The sequence below is a fragment of the Columba livia genome, chromosome 1 (genome assembly GCF_036013475.1).
Source record: "Columba livia isolate bColLiv1 breed racing homer chromosome 1, bColLiv1.pat.W.v2, whole genome shotgun sequence".
Lineage (NCBI taxonomy): Eukaryota > Metazoa > Chordata > Aves > Columbiformes > Columbidae > Columba > Columba livia.
The window spans coordinates 182,768,392-182,785,373 of NC_088602.1; the positions used below are offsets into that span (position 1 = coordinate 182,768,392).

Below are 16,982 nucleotides of genomic sequence, written 5' to 3' on the forward strand. Positions count from 1 at the left end.
TATATATATATATATATATATCCCTAATATATGTATCCTGATAAAGACACATAGTCTATCCTGGCTTTAGTAATAAAAGGAATAAAAGTTCATATTGTTATACTCACCATCATAACAGCTCCACACAGAGTAAACTAACAAAACATTTTTTGAGAGATATGAAGTTCATGAGATGCTTGGCCCCTTCTCACATACTCAGATTCTATGAATAATCTACCCAGTCTTTCTTATTTTTACCAGATAACACTATTTCTCAGCTCTTATTTTTCCAGATGTCTTTAAATTTCAAAGCAAGATAGCCACTTTACCTTTTACTTTCTTAATACATTGACACAGAGAGCAAAATGTTTCTGACAAAAACGAGTAGTATGCACTGCAGATTGTCAAAAGCATGTAAAATGTCTGCTCTTTCCCAAAGAAAATATTGTGGCCGCTGGAATTCATGCTGATTATTACCAGCTATGAGACAGGGTAATTAGTCATGAATCAAAAGAAAGAGAAGCTACGTGCAAGGGTTCTGCAGTTCATTAATGTGTAAAAGAAAAAAAATATCTTCATGAAAGACTGAAAAAACCTTAAGTGACAACAAGGCAAACAAAACAAAATAAAACATTGCCAAAAATAGAAAAGTGTGGGTTTTTACAAGCAGAGTTTCAAAAAAATGAATGCAACATGATACTGAAGTGGAAATCAAATTCAGGAAGTCTAAATCAAAAACTATACTGAGTGCAGAAACCTTGACATTTCAGTGGGAGACATACGTTTAAAATGATCAAATTGTTCTTAGAAGATAAAACAGCAAATTAAATAAATCAGCGGAAAGAAATCCATAAGATAGTACAGTTCGAAATATCAGAAACAGAATCTCCACTTTTCCTGAAATGAATAGTTTACAGAAATCATTAAAGATTCTGTATGAATTTTGTTAGTGCACTTTTCGTTTCTATGTTAATGGTAGGGGGAAAATTAATATTTCACAGCTTATTTTATCATTAATTTTTCAATATTCTGTAAATTATAGACAGTCAAAGAGGAAATTGAGAAATAAAGTAATTTGATGTTTTTAAAGGAAAAAAAAACCTTTCAAAAACTTTATTGGAAACATAAATCAAGGTGGAAATTTTTAGCTACTGCTTCACACGAACCATGTCTAAACTGCAGAATGTATTCTCTAGAAGAAAGATTCAATACTAATCCAAGTTAATTGGATGGGAAAATAAGAAACAGCAACATTTTCTGTGAGAGAATCTGTTGCATTTCTTGTAACCAATATCGGGAAACTTGAACAAGAAATACAGTATCTACAACACCAAAGCCTTTTTTCAGATTTATGTGTAACCAATGCCTAGCAGAGCTACGGCTTAGAATTCAAACCAAAAAGCTGAAGATTTCACTACAAAACCAAAATCCTTTCCCATTGTATTGGAAAACCCTATAGAGAAATTCATGTGCTTATGTTGCATAGCATGTGCACAGAAAACTCCATGTTCTCCACAAGTACCAATCCTCCTACACACACGTATGCATATATGCATAAGTCAAGTACCAAACGTCAAGTCCATTTGAAATGCAGCAGACATGTACCGGGATTTCAAGGACAGACTAAACTAACATTACCCAGTGCTGTATCAAATGGAGAAAGCATTCTGCTGACCCTGCAGCTCCTTGCCTTCACCTTCTCCTTCACCATCCCATTCCAACTGTGACAGCATTTGCAGATCTCCCCAGAGACCTGAATTATGGAACTGATCTGGTTTACAATGTTCTCAGAAAAATACTGGATGGTTACCCACACAGTGAGCCAAGCAAGGAGGAGCCTCCTGCAGCTCCAGTGCTGTTCGGGAAACCGCAGTGTTATATGTATGTACAGAGCTCCTACACGTGCAACAGAGCTGACACTTTGGGACAGTGCTGATCATGCACAGGCACAACACGACTGTGAGTCCTGTGCGAGCAGTCCTGGCTGGACTCACCACATCCCACACAAATACAGAAAGTTCTTAGAAGTCCAATCTGCAAGCTGTTGCAGATATATATGGTAAAACCAGATGTACAGAAGTCTGCATGCAGACTGAATAGGAAAGAAAAAATGATTCTAAATAATGATGTTGGAAGGTAAGTGCATGAATTTGACAGAGATCTTAAGTGAAGAAAATGTTTTGACAGTTGCTTGTTTTTAAAATCTGTTTTCACACAAGAAAACACTAGTAATAATGAAAATTAAGGAAGCTGGTTTTAATTATATTGCAAATATTTGACTTTCAAAAATGATATGGATCCCTTGCAGGACAAATGAGAAAGCTATGGAAAAGTTTTCTCAACTCTCAGCATACCAAAGCAAGAAAAAATAGCAAAGTTTTTACTAAGAGTTCTCACTCAAAATCCTGGTAAAACCTGGAACACTGTTTTGAACATGAAGAGTCTGTCAGTTCACCAAATTTTAGAAGCACATTCTAGAGAACCACATAATCACCAATAATTCAACAGTGTATATATTTGATATAGTTTCCATTCCTGTGCACTTCACGTTCTGAAGCAATAGTCCTTTCATTGATGTTGAACTCAACAGATATTGAAGAAAATTGTTTGACTAGGTAACCACAGATGTTTTCTCCTCAGCTTGCTGACTGGTCATTTCGAATTACAACTGCATAAACAGAAAGTGTTATAGGAAACACAAACAAGCCCTCTTGAAACACAGCTGTCAAAATACATTTTTAAGTTAGCTACTTCTAAAATACTCCAATAAGAGCAGAAGATTCAACATCCTCTCTCAAACACAAATTCAATGACATAGCTATATGACTTTTCAACAAAAGAATAATGATATTTGTCACAAGCCTTTTTTGAGAGAAAGACTAAGACACTTCAGTTCTGAGTTCAGATACCCGAATTTGTTGTTTTCTAGTCTTCACTGATGGTTTTGACCAGATCTCCGCCATAAATCGTAGGTCTTTAAAGACCTAGATACTCACATGTAGGTACTTACATTTAAGCATCAATCTCCCAAAAGAATTCAAACAATTGCAGCTATATTTTCTACAGTATTCTCACACCAGTGGTAACTCCAGGATAAAAATCTGCTGCTGTAGAATCCTTAAAAGGAAGATACTTGAGGATTTCTTTGAAGTTACCCTAGGAATTTTGTAAGATGTATAAAAGGCACTACCACCAGAAACGTCTGATTTGTCTAACCATATTTATTAGTTCTCTTGACTCTCATTGTCACTGTTACAGTACAACAGTCACTTGAGTGAGTTTATCTGAATGATTAAATCAACACAGCATGGAAATTAGAAAGGCCTAGAGACCACTTCCTGAAGCAATATGCATAACAATTTTATTTTAGCAGCAGATACAATTAACAATATTCCAAGAGCAAGTAACCAGAATATAAAGAAACAAACCCATGCAATTATAGAAGCTGACATTTGTCTCATAGTGACACAGATGACTGCATTTAAAACAAACAAGCAAAAAACCTCAAACAAACAAAACAACAACAAAACCCCACACATTTAAGGAAAGCTTTATGTGAATGTAGCCGCTCTACCTGTTTTTTTACCATACTTTGCCTAAATAGACTTATAATTAGCCATCTGAAAAAAAAAAAACAAAAAAAAAAAACAAAACACTTGCATTTCTTTCCTATATTCCTGTATCTTATTCCTCCTTAATTCAATTATCACCTTAAATTTGTGTCACTTAAAAAAGATGTTGCCAATGAAAATATAAAAATGCTGTGATCTATCTTGTGGTATCTTTTTCATAGCTCAGAAAGTTCATGCATCACTTCTCTAAAGCCCATGCTTGCTTTCTCATGAAGAATTTATGTTCTAAAAATATCCTTCAAGATATCTTGCTCTATTAATACATGTTTCCACTTTCTTACAAGAAAATAAGCAAGCTGTTTTGCTAACCAGCCTAAGGAAATGGTATTAACTCTTTTTAGGTTTTTCACCCAATAACCTTACTTGCACAAATATCAAAGTTTAATGTTGGCAATACCCAAAGTGCTGGGTCAATGCCCAAGAAGGTTGTAAAAAGTTTCTCTTAACGTTAATAAAATACAACGAAAAGTTCAAACAGCTGATGGATCTGGTCAAAATTGATGCAGATGTCAACACAAGATATTTATATCATTCCTATACAGACAAGCCAACAGTCAAACTATTGAATTTACAAGGAAGGAAAAATGGATATTTTGAAGTGTGCAGTTCATACAGACTTTTGGAGAGTATACTGCATATATCCCAACACTATCTCTCCCATACTCGTCCTTCTTTACCTCCATGATCCTTGTCAATATACAGGAGCAACATTATACAGCAGGAAGGCTTGAACAATAAAAGGAAGGTGGGTGTGCTCTGCAGAGTATCTTGGATATCATAAGCAGCCGGAAAAGAAGATCTGATGATTGTTAATTATAGTGATATTAATCCCACACAAATAGAAGGTATTTTCTAAGAAACAAACGCCTGCAAGAGCAGAGAAACAACTGCTGGAGGGGTATTCTTAAAACAATGATTTACTGTTATCAGTATTGTATCAGAAAGGAGTACTGTGGATGAAACAAACTAAACTGGCATAACTGGCAAGACCTTGTAAAATAGAATATGCAAATAGCCCAATGTCATTTTAAGGTTGAAGACATTCAGTATAATAGGTGTTCAGATGTTGCACTCATGAAACACTGATATATCTCTCTTAAACTTTAAGACCAAAAAAAAAAAAAAAGAAAAAAGAAAAACAAACAAAACCCCCACATCTTAGAACTATGGTTGCTTTAAAAAGAATTAAAATAATTCAACAGAAGAGTAACATTTTAGTGAACTAAGCAAAAGTTACAAACTTGGAAGTAGTAGCTCTTTAAAGTGCAATGAACTAATGTGTATTCATTTCCAAATAATAATAAGCAATGCTTTATAAGTAAAATATTTAATCTACCTGAAAGATTTCCATGTTTATAATTTTCAGCAATGCTACATAATACTGTTTTATTATGTACACTTTGAAGGTTAACACTTGCTTTCCCATAAAGTTACCAATTTCACACTACACTATGGATACTACGGGACTTCATGGACCTTAACAGCCAGTCCTAATATATAAATAACAGAAGGACAGGCACAAGACTGAAGGGAGACAGTCAGGCAATATAGAACTGATACATCATGTTCTGAACCATGGCTTATAAATCACAAATGAAAACTCAACTACTCGAACACTTCGGCAAATATAATCAATCTGCCTGAAGTTCCTAACTCCATTGTTAAAAAAGTAAGGGAATACAAAGAAAAATAACATGAAAAGAAATCTATAGGCAAAAGATGAGTGAAAGACGCTTATTTCAGGCATGAGGTGTGGGGATTTTATGGGGTGAGAGAAGAAAAACAGCTAACTAGGCTAGCATCAGGATAGAAGGGAACATTACCAATAGACCTAAATCTAAGTTTGAGCATGGAGTCGAAAGAATTATTTATAAAAATGCAGAATAGACAGAAGCATGCAACATGTATGCTCCTCTACAGAACAGCTATCAGTGCATAACTGTCGAGATGCAAGACAGCTGAAGTAATGTAAAATATTTATTACCTAAGATTTAAAATAGAAGTTATTTTGCTTCCTGTAGTTCTCATGTCACTGAAAAATGAGCCAGTGTGCCTTGCAAGCCTTAGGAATCTAAATTGGAGATAACCACAGAGATAAGAAAAAATCAGCTTGTGTCCCTGGCCTTAGATGCAGATATTGACACAAGAGTGATTAAAAGGAACACTTCAGAAACTCTCTAGCCACTTATGCAAAATGTTTTGGGTTCTTTTGTTGTCTTCTTCTTTTTTTTTTTTTTTTTACTGTATGAATAACTGAATTGCAGAAATACATATGATCTTACACAACAAAGCACATCAAATTTAGGGGTCAGCAAGGAAAAGGCTAGAAAAATTGAAACCCAAGAAACAAGATTACAGACCATGAAAACAAGACACAAAAATACCTCTAGACATAAAATCTAAGGCATGTTTTAAGATTCTAAATACAGTCAAAGCCTGAAAACGGATGCCACCAGCAGAGTATTCTGCTCTTTCTGATGGCCTTTCTGAAACTGAAAACCTGAATCAGTGAAAGCATGTAGGATTTCTGACCCTAAATACACACAGTGGGACCAACATAAGATATTAGTGAAAACACTTGAGATGACAGTATGTTAAGTAAAATACAGTGAAGAGAATGACAAATCTCATCTGCTCAAATTCCAGGCACTGGATAGATCTGTTACTGAAAAATGAGTGCTGCATATTTTCTAAGTGTGGGACACTCCGCAGACAAAAAATATTTAATATTCCATGAAATAATTTGAGGTGTCATGTACCTGATGAATAAAGGCCTAGCTAACAATTGCCATGGCATGAACTTTCATTAGTCCACTTTAGTGCTCCTCATCCAAGTGAGCTTTTCGAAAAGTATATGCATATACAAATTTAAATAGTCATGTATTCTTTCTTCCCATCTGTTAAATATGCCTTTGTATAAAGCCAAGGCACAGCCTTATGGACTAACTACAAAACCTTTCATACATACTCCTTAGAGATCACTAGAGTAAGCAATGAAAACCATAATAGAAACTCAGCATTTGGCTTACAATGCATCACCAAGAAATGATCTGTGTAATGGGAGGACTGTAGTCATGGCTTTCTCCCACCAACGTGGAGTTCCATTCTCATACAACTCCACCAGCCTTTTTTGCCCTGGTTTTGATTTGCCTTCTTACTTTCTATTTTTAATGTCTATCTGCTTGTCCTGTCCCTTGCATAGCTCCCCATCTTCCTCCTTAGCAGTAACATGTGGGGCAAAAGTAGACTATCTTATAGGCATCTATGAAGATATTAAGCCATATCAGCAGACAACAGCAATCAAAACTGTAGCAGAAGCAGGATATTGCACAAAATACAAAGATTACTGAACACAGAAATACTGATAGAAACCAGGAATCAGTACAATGAACCTCCCCCGCAGCCCTGTTTCAGTTTTTCCATTTTTATTATTATATTATTCAGATTTATTGGGAATACAAAGTCCGCAGATACCAACAGAATGACTATTAATGCTGCAAAATTATTAATGGGTCAATTTTTATGGAAATGCATACATTTTCTCATTATTCGATCTTCCCAGCTGTTACACAAAGAAGGAAAATATCAACTATTTGGAAGAGGAAAATGGATTGGGGGAGGGCAATATATAAAGAGATAATATCAGCTTGAAATAAAGCAAGAAAAAAAACAGACTGACTCTGCTCCGTTCCCTCACTTCTCTGCCTTGTGTTTCTATAGATTGGATAGCCCTGACCCATTGCACAAAACCCAAACCAATGTATCAATAAAACCAAGTAAACAAAGACTGTGTACTATGAAACAGAAAGGAAATTTTGCCAACCTTTAACCCAATCAGGTAGTGTATAAACAGGCTGAATACTTAATCATTGAAGAGAACAGCACAGAAATAGATTATCTGTATACTATTACAGTTGCTTGTAAACTGGTATTTAGTTCAAGTCTGCATAAATATAACGGACAATTAAGTTTATCACACAAGATCTGAAAGTTCTGTTTTAGTAATACTACCAGATTCCACTATTTTTGTGATTCATTCACAGCAAATTTTTGTCTTCAACACTGTTAACTGGCATGAGGTCACCTGCTTTCTTTAAAATTCTCATCCCTGCTCTTAAAAATTAAATGAGGACTCAAAACATTCCTGATTATATTCTCCCTCTAATAATCCCTCATTAGCTTTAATTACTTCATTGTACTTAGTAATGCTATTCCTGCAAACAGTCAGGCCTACTTAAAGTTACTATTCTAGAAAAAACCTAAGGAAACCTACACTTCTGCTTGATTTTTCAATATGTGAAAAAGCATTTCTTTTTATCATTTATCAGTCCCATATACTTGTGCTACAAGAGTCTGGAAACAGAAGATGTGAATGTACTACTTCTGCAATATTGTCAATTCATATGTTAGCACTGTGTTTGCCACAGCGGAATCTGCTCTTATTCCAGGCTGAAAGGCTTTTGCTTTTCTTTCCTCCTTTTTTTGTCTCTTTGAATAATCTCTATTCAATTTGAAGCTATGATCCAGGAGAGATGCTCATTTCCCTTTACCACACATGGCAATTCAAATGTTTCTGCACTGCATGCCTTATTATGTGGAGAAATGAACAAATCCCTTCAGTTAGCATGTTATTCTTCAGTCTTGGTGAAATCTTCTAAAACCCTGATCTATTTTAAATATGATTGTCTTTGTGGGATTTGCATACAACTGCATACATATGGCTCACTCCTATTTTTAGACTGGTAATAGAATTTTATTAGCAAAAACTTATACATGGTTCAATTTTCATCCCTCAGAATAACTTATTCACTGTAAGTATGTCTGCTCATATGGCACCCTACATGTCAAATTCAACACGCCTAACTTCAGCTGTCTAAAAGATAGGTTTGCCTAATCTAATCATCCAGATCCTCTGTCCAATTCACTGGGACAGACATGCATGAAAATAAGACAATTCATCCTGTCTAAATCAGATGTCTTTTAAAATGGGATAAACTGCTCTCTTGGGGTGCCTGCTTGCCCTGTTAATCACAAAGGAAATCCAGGTGACTAAGTTTTATTAAAAATCTCATTTTTAGACAGATGCATTTAGATAAAATAGAATCCAGTCATTACACAGCAGCACAAGGAGTATTTCTGATAGTATAGGTTCATCACCTCGTGAGAATGGCACAGAATAAGCAGATGAAAAGTATTTGCTGTCACCAGAGCCAAATTCAGACCTAGAGTTGTCTGCACAGAACCTTCAGCTGGTTTGTTCTTCTCCTACCACGACCTATCACAGCTACACTGGCAAAACTCCATAGAACAAGCCTGGCTTGGAATGCAGCTATTAGAAAGCTGAGTCAATAAATTAATAAACATATTAGTTGAATACTATACAAGTTCACAGCCAAGTATGGTTGCTGAGATGCAAAAGAATCCTGCTGGATATTATTGCTTACTCTGCACATTCAAAGTTTACAATCTTCTTTAAATGAGAACTAGAAGTACAGTTCACAGCAAACATTAGAAAGTGTTCTAAGAAACAGATTGAAATACAGAGCAGTGTGTGCTGGAACAAGCTATTTTTTACACCTGTATGCAAACATCCCCCAGGGCTGGATAGTGTGGTGGGATGGCAACAACTCGCTTTGTAAAGCCAGACATTTGATTCTGAAGTCAAAGGAAGGAAAACAGATTCCAATACTGACCCACCTGTTCGTGTTCAAAGTTTTGTCCTTATCAAATGTGCTAGAAGAATCATAACATGTATATTTAGGTCTTTTAAAAATACACTAATCAGTCAAAACCAAAATAGCAAGAACAAAAGCTTTATTTAAAGCTGACAGTTACCACACAAAGCATGAAAAGACAGTAATAAACTTATGCACTGCTATGCCTACTGAACTCATAAATACTGGGTTTTGTTCCCTCCTCTCAAGTCTGTGACCAAAAGACAGAATACTCCTGGCAATAATACATTTAAGATCAAAGAAGAGAAACAAAAAGATCCTGGAACAAAATAAAATTGTTGTTGTGTAGTCAGTACTTAAACTTTTATTTTTAAGGAATCTATGCCCTGAATGGAAAATAAAGATCCAGAAGAAAGTAAAATATTGTGGAAAGGAATTCAGAATGAAAATACAGCTATAACAACTACGTGCAACACTCAAGCTGTGTTAGTGTCATACTGTGCCAAGTCTTCAAAAAGTTCATCTCACATTAAGATGACAAACTACTGAGTGTTTACCTTTAGATGCCTCTTCTACACATGTATTTATTTTGTACAGAAACACACTTTTTCTGCTGTGTTTTTTGTGTTTCCTGCTGTTTACAAACACTTAAAAATAGTTTGAGGAGTTATAAAAATTTCCAACATGTATGCAATTTCCAGAAAGACAATATGAACACCTGATTCATTTAACTGGTTCATACACAATGGTTTAAATCATTTGGTTTAGACAGAACTACTTCTCACATCTCATACAAAAATAAAGCACAGCTTTAAAGTATACAAATTTGTTAACCTTGTTCTGACAACTTACATTCCTAAAGCAGGCCTAACAAGCCCCATGCTACTAAAAACTTAATTAAAATGTGTATACTGAAAATTCAGCTTTTTCTCAGTAGAAATGATAATAGCTTGTTCTTTCTGTTGCCAAAGAATTTATACAATTCTTGCTTTGGTACCATGAGGAGTTACATACATGCCTCAAATATTAATGAAGATTAAAAACTTTCCTTCTTTCTCCGTCAGTTGCACTAATAGATCTCAGATTTACAAATAATGTAAGATGAAGTGAATAAAATATTAAAAGAGTTTTCTTCATAACAGTGACAAAAGCTGTAGGTTGAGTTGAGATTAGGATGCATCAAGACATAAAACATTTGAACATGGATTGGTACTAATAGCTAAATGTATTCTTCACATCCAGTATGAAATACTTTCCGACAATTAAGCAGCAGAGACCTGACTAATATATGTAGTTGATTTTCAAACTTGTATGGCAGAGCATAGCAATGAGTTGAGATCAAAGAAAATTAGGTCTGGAAAAGTGGGAGATGATCCAGTTGACCTTTCCTGCAGTGAGGTGGAACCAATAATACTTGATTTATGTGTGGCAAAACTTTCTCCAGTTTACTTCTTACATCAAGAATCCCATGTTTCCTTTTTACCTTCTTTTTTTCCCTACACTAATTAAAATCAGGTTTTCTGTCTTCCTTTGCATGGCTTTTGGAAAAAAAAACACAGCACCTTTTTCTTGTTGTTTTTCCTCCAGAGTATCTCCAGTCTATCAAGCTTACATAGTATGAGTTTCCCACGTTCTCACTGGAACATGTGCAAGGATGATAAAGAAGTAAATCAATCCCAATCCTCCATTACTTAAAAACACTTACGTAGTGAAAAGAGGCCACTTAGTTTCTTCTAAATTTCATTTTCACAGATTCAAAATGACAGAATGGCTGGAAGGGACCTTTGAAGGTCATCTGGTGCAATGACTCTGCTCAAGCAGAGCCACCTACAGCCAGTTGCCCAGGACCATGTCCAAGTGCCTTTTTGTAATTCAGAATTACCTTCTCCATTACTCCATCTTTTTTTTTTCTTTTTTTTTTTTTTTACAGTCACACATCTTTAAAAATTAAATGTAAATAATAAATCAATTCATTCTAAATCAGCACAATGACATCCTAAATCTGATTTTTATGACACTTAAGTGCAAAGCTACAGAATTGATTTTTTCACTGCTACAGCAAAGGTAAATTCAATATATTCAGGCTAGCTGGTTGATAGACCTGAGATCTTAAAAACACATCAATAAAATGGTGTGGATTTGTATTTGTATTTTGCAGGTTTTGCTATTGACAGATTTATGTCCAGCTCCCGCTGTAGAAAGAATATGATCACATTACTGTGATAGTGCAGTAATATTATGGCTCAATTTCACTCTAATTTACACTATTGCTTAAGAAATGGCTAATAAAGCAGTTTTCAATATGGGAACTAAACTAGAACAATATACATTACACAATAATGGATACCAAATTACCACCGGGGGGGAAATGTATAGCAAATGATACAATTTTAATTTATTAAATCTTCCAAACTTCAGTAGCATATTTTTATAGGAAGCTTGTATGAACACTAACTCCCCAGTGAGCTCAAGTAACATACCATACTGGCCACAAAAAAGAGTTTAGGATTTTGAAGAAGGTGCATTTTAACTCTTTAACAAGGTATGCATCCCTCTTTCCTTGGGTCACTTTGTTCAAGTACCGTTAGCCGTGGGCAAAAAAATCACTGCAAGCGGAATAAACCTTGAAATACCATTAGAATATAACCTTTACTTAACAATAAATATGATACTTAAAACTGTTCATTGGCTAATGCACACAAAATATACCTACAATTTCATGAGGCACTGAAGCAGTAGTATTACCACCAGTCAAGACAGAGAGCCCTTACCCTCAACTGCTGTCATTCAAGTCAGCAAGGGCCACCCTTCACTCCTACCTGGAAATGATCCTTAATAGTGCTGACTTGACATCTCTTGCCGACTCCATTTTTGCCTTTAGGTTCATCTACCTTTTCATGCTGGTGTTCTGTAAATGAAGTTACTGCTGTTTCCCATCTCAACAATATAACCCACATCTCCCATTTTATCTTCCTTATCTTGCATTATTCTACTGTGTAGACATTTTCTCAGCTCATTCAACTTGGCAGTCACCTCAGAAGCCTAAGCCATGGTTATACACGCCATGTCAGAGATGGGGCTTGGATCCTTGACCATGGCTCAATACAGAGGGAGAGGGGAAGAGAGAAGTTAGTGAAGGGTTTGGAGAGGAAGCCGTATGAGGAGCAACTAAAGTCACTTGCTTTGTTCAGCCTGGAAAAGAGGAGACTGAAGGGAGACCTCATTGCAGTCTACAGCTTCCTCACAAGGGGAGGAGGAGGGGCAGGTACTGATCTCTTTTCTCTGGCCATCAGTGGTAGGATCCAAGGGAATGGCAGGAAGATGTGCCAGGGGAGATTTAGGCTGGACATTAGGAAAAGGTTCTTCACCCAGAGGGTGGTGGAGCACTGGAACAGGCTCCCCAGGGAGGTGTCACGGCCCCAAGCCTGACAGTGTTCAAGAAGAGACTGGACAACACCCTCAGACACGTGGTGTGAACTGTGGGGTTGTTATAGGGAGAGACAACAGCTGGACTTGACGATCCTTGTGGGTCCCTTCTAACTCAGGACAGTCTATGATTCTGTAAGAAAGAGAAAGTTTTGGCAAGTTGCTCTTTCCTCATGTAGAACATGCCTCCATATCAATTATTCTGTTTCTTCAAATAAGATGGCATTAAATCTTGGACTCGCTGCCAAGGAGTGCACTCCAAGTGTCTAACACCTAGAAGACAAGTTGTACCTAGAAAACCTGAGACGGCCACACCACAAGACTCCATCTGAAGTATGAAACAAGGCAGGTACCAACACAGCTCAGCAAACTCTGCACTCCATTCTTCCAGCAGAACTCAAGGGATTCACATAATTTAAGGACACATATTGATGAAAATGCAGACTTTGAACACGTTGTCTACAACAGATGAACATCCTGGTATCATAACACATCCCAAACAGTAATTTCAGGCTAAAAATATCCACAACAAAGAATTGCACAAATTAGAGAAAACATATTAAAAGCTTCTGAAAAGTCAGCTAAATTGCCTCTTCATTTAGAATGCTAATTAAAATTAAGCTATGAAAGGGTTCATTGTTCATGTAATAAAATGCTCTAAAATTTACTTGACAAACATTAAAGTATATTTACTTGACAGAAATTTAAGTATGTTTAAGGAAAGCATAGAGAAAGCACATCCTTCTGTTGAACCATGTCATAACATTTGCTCATATTACCACTAAGAATCATCATCAGCCGCCTGATTGACATATATACTTCATTCCAGAGAAAGTCTTCATAATTTCTTTTTGTGGCATTTAATTGTTCCATCATCAATGGTGTGATTATTTGTTTTAATGCTTACCTAGCCTCACATTTTATTACTCTTTCCTGAACAAGCATTCTAACTTCACGATACTTGAAAAAACAGGATTTACACACCTAACTCACAAAAGTCTACTATATTTCAAAAGAAAATGCACTTACAATGCTAATACATCCATTTAAATCATGGGAGTCAGAAAGAAACCAGTCCAAAACCGATGAGAACCAAAATTAATTTCTGGTTGCTGGTAGAAGTAAAAAGGAACACACAAAATTCTGGACAAGTAACAAAGGCAACAAGAATGCTACAAAAAAAATACATGCATTTGTTCCTTGTCTGCAGGGTGTTACACTTTTTTTTTTTTAATAACTGCTTTTTCACTTGAGATAGAAAATTGAAATAGAATGTTTTCTATTCATATTGCAAATGAAATGTTACTGACTCACTTCATCAAAAATTCAATACTTGTTCGTGTAATTGAGTTAGGGACTGAACTTCAATAGTCATTTTGCTGATATAGCAAAATAAGGATAGGAGATGTGATGTTTTATGATCTACCAACAGGGTGATAGCATTCTATTTGTTAAATATGATCCTTTATAAATATATCATAAGGTGTGTAACTTTGTAAGAATGACCTCATCTATTAGGCGAGGTAGTGCCTTGGTTCCTGATCTACGTTTGCAGCTCAGAAATGACCATGTGTCAGGCTGCAACCTAGATATTTTTGTGAACCCCTAGCGAATTATATACAAACCTCAAAAGTTCAACAAGGCTTAGTGCAATGTCCTGCACATGGGTCAGGGTAATCCCAAACATGGGCATTGATCCCAAACAGGCTGGGCAATGGATTGAGAGCAGACCTGCAGAGAAGGACTTGGGGCTACTGGTGGATGAAAGACTGGACACGAGCTGGCAATGTGTGCTTGTAGATCAGAAACCCAACCATATGCCAGGCTGCATCAAAAGAAGGGTGACTGATAGGTTAAGGGAGGTGATTACTGCCCCTCCTCTCTGGTGGGAGCCCAACTGGAATACTGCTTCCAGCTCTGGGTCCCCAGCATAAAAGACATGGACTTGTTGAAGCAAGTCCAGAGAGTCATAAAGATGACCTTGAGGGCTGGAGTACCTCTCCCGTGAGGACAGGCTGAGAGAGCTGGGATTGTTCAGGCTGCAGAAAAGAAGGGTCCTGGCAAACCTTATTGTGGCCTTTCTGTACTTAAAGGCGGCTTATAAGAAAGACGGAGATGCACTTTTTAATATGGCTGTAGAGACAGAAAAAGGGGTAACGGTTTTGAACTGAAAGAGGGTAGATTTAGATTAGATATTAGGAAGAAATTCTTCACCATGGGGGCAGCGAGGCAGTGGAACAGGTTGCCCAGAGAAGCTGTGGATGTTCTATCTCTGGAAGTGTTCATGATCAAGTTGGATGGGGCTTTGAGCAACCCGGTCTAGAGGAAGATGTCTCTGCCCATGGCAGAAGGGTTAGAACTAGATATCTTTAAGGTCTCTTGCAACCCAAACCATTCTATGATTCTATGACAGGATTACATGCCAAAGAAATTAAATTGGAATCCTGTTGCAAAAAATAAAAATAGCTAAGAGTTAACCGTGGTTCAAATAAGGTTTTTTCCCCTTTATAAAATTTGAGTTTACTGAAATGTAATTTTTTTAACCACTGCTCAGGTAGATAGTTAACAGAGACTTGCCATCATTACCATTGCGAACTGATGCTTCTATGTCTTTTTTAATCATAAGCATGGAAAGCCAATAAAGTTGAATTAAATCTATTGATATTCAGCAGCATAATTTAAGCACCTTTAAGGTGCTTAAAGGTGCTCACTCAGAGAACAGAATCCAAAGTACAAAGGCATAAATACAAAGTCAGGCAAAGAAACTCCTTTCATATTCACTTCCATAAATAAAAGCAGGTGTTTCACAAAGGCAGTCCGAAAATCTGCATTTCTTATTTGTTACAATGACAAGCTAAAATAGAAGATACCCAACTAATTGGATCATTAGGTAATCTCCTGGAACCATTTATCTTCAATAGCTCCTGAATATTTTAACAATATATGTCAGTGTTTATGAGCAAAAGAGAGCAAGGTTGTGGTTTTAATGATAGTAATCCAATCTAGAAATCAGATCTGGCTTTTGTGTGTGATAAACTATTATTTTAATAATTTCTAGAAGAAGTAAGGCAGTAAAGGAAATACAGGAGGACAGAGAGCCAACTCAAATTGATAATTAAGTATTCAAATTTTTATTTAATAATTATAATGTTCATTTGCATAAGCGTTTTTCCAGTTTCTCAATTTAATAGAACAGAATAAGCTGTAAACAGGAAAAGGTATTTCTGAACTGCCAGAAGAAACAAAGCAAGTTTCAGTCTTAATTAACATAATAGCAAACTTCTAATAAATTTCATAATTTTCAGTTTGTTATTATTCCTGTCCCAGAATTCCCTTTCTACTGAAATGTTCCATCTAACTTCTGCTTTAAAACAGGAAGGAAAGCATGGAAAAATTAAATTCACTAATCTTTCAGTTCCAGGGCTGTATGCAAAAGCAAAGCTTGAAGAAAAGAAACCAACAGATAATCCATTCAGTAATTTCACACACATGTAATCTACCCACTGAACAGAATCTGGCTGTGTATTTATTTTTAAAATTTCAATGAAAACTACAAACAAGCCAAGTTCACAGAACACACATACTAGATCTGGAATACTGATAACAAGATCAAATCAGTCCTAAATCTGTTTTATCATTTTGAAATGGAAATATTATCACCTTGATTTATTTTATAGATGGACAGATGCCTCAGATTTCCATATATTTTATGCATTAATGATAAAAAACCAGCAAGTTACTTTTGTGACCACACAACATAACTAGTAGAAAAGCAACAGAGCTATAATATTTTGAAATATGGAAAACTAGACTTTCAGGAAAATGCTACAAAGACTGTAGAAGCAATGATCCATTGACGAATTGTTAAAACTCACACAATAACCTTGAACTCAATCTGCCAGGTATGGCATTTGTCAAAAAGGCTGAAACTTTGTACAGATGAGACCCCTCAGTCACAATACACCTCAGGACCTAGACCACATACTGTGAGAGTTAATGTTATCTGTCAACAGCTTTAAAAATGAATGCCAGCAAGTGAAGCATATATGCGTATTTTAAAGCAATTCACAGCTGACTTGGTTTAAAATGTGCATCACCTCAGTATTAAAATAATAATACAAAAAAAAAAAAAAAAAAACAATGTAAAACATAAGCACCTCCCTGCAAAAAGTCTACGAACTCCGCAAGTAAAAATGTCCTGTGTATGACACTCCTCACGGAGAGTCACATTAAGAAGGAAATTAAGCCTATATGCCTGCAAACTGGTACA

The 16,982-nt window shown here is 36.0% G+C and overlaps 1 protein-coding gene across 15 annotated transcripts in view; it reads right to left on the reverse strand.

The window, feature by feature from the left end:
• Positions 1-16,982, reverse strand: part of IMMP2L (inner mitochondrial membrane peptidase subunit 2) — a 461,654-nt gene that overhangs the window by 393,816 nt on the left and 50,856 nt on the right. Inside the window, exon 4 of one of the 15 annotated variants that reach the window (XM_065048722.1) lies at positions 1-16,982. This exon is cut by the window's right edge and continues 12,637 nt beyond it. The exons of the other annotated variants lie outside the window; for them this stretch is intronic. The gene's annotated coding sequence lies outside the window, so the exon portion shown is untranslated. 15 annotated transcript variants of the gene reach the window in all.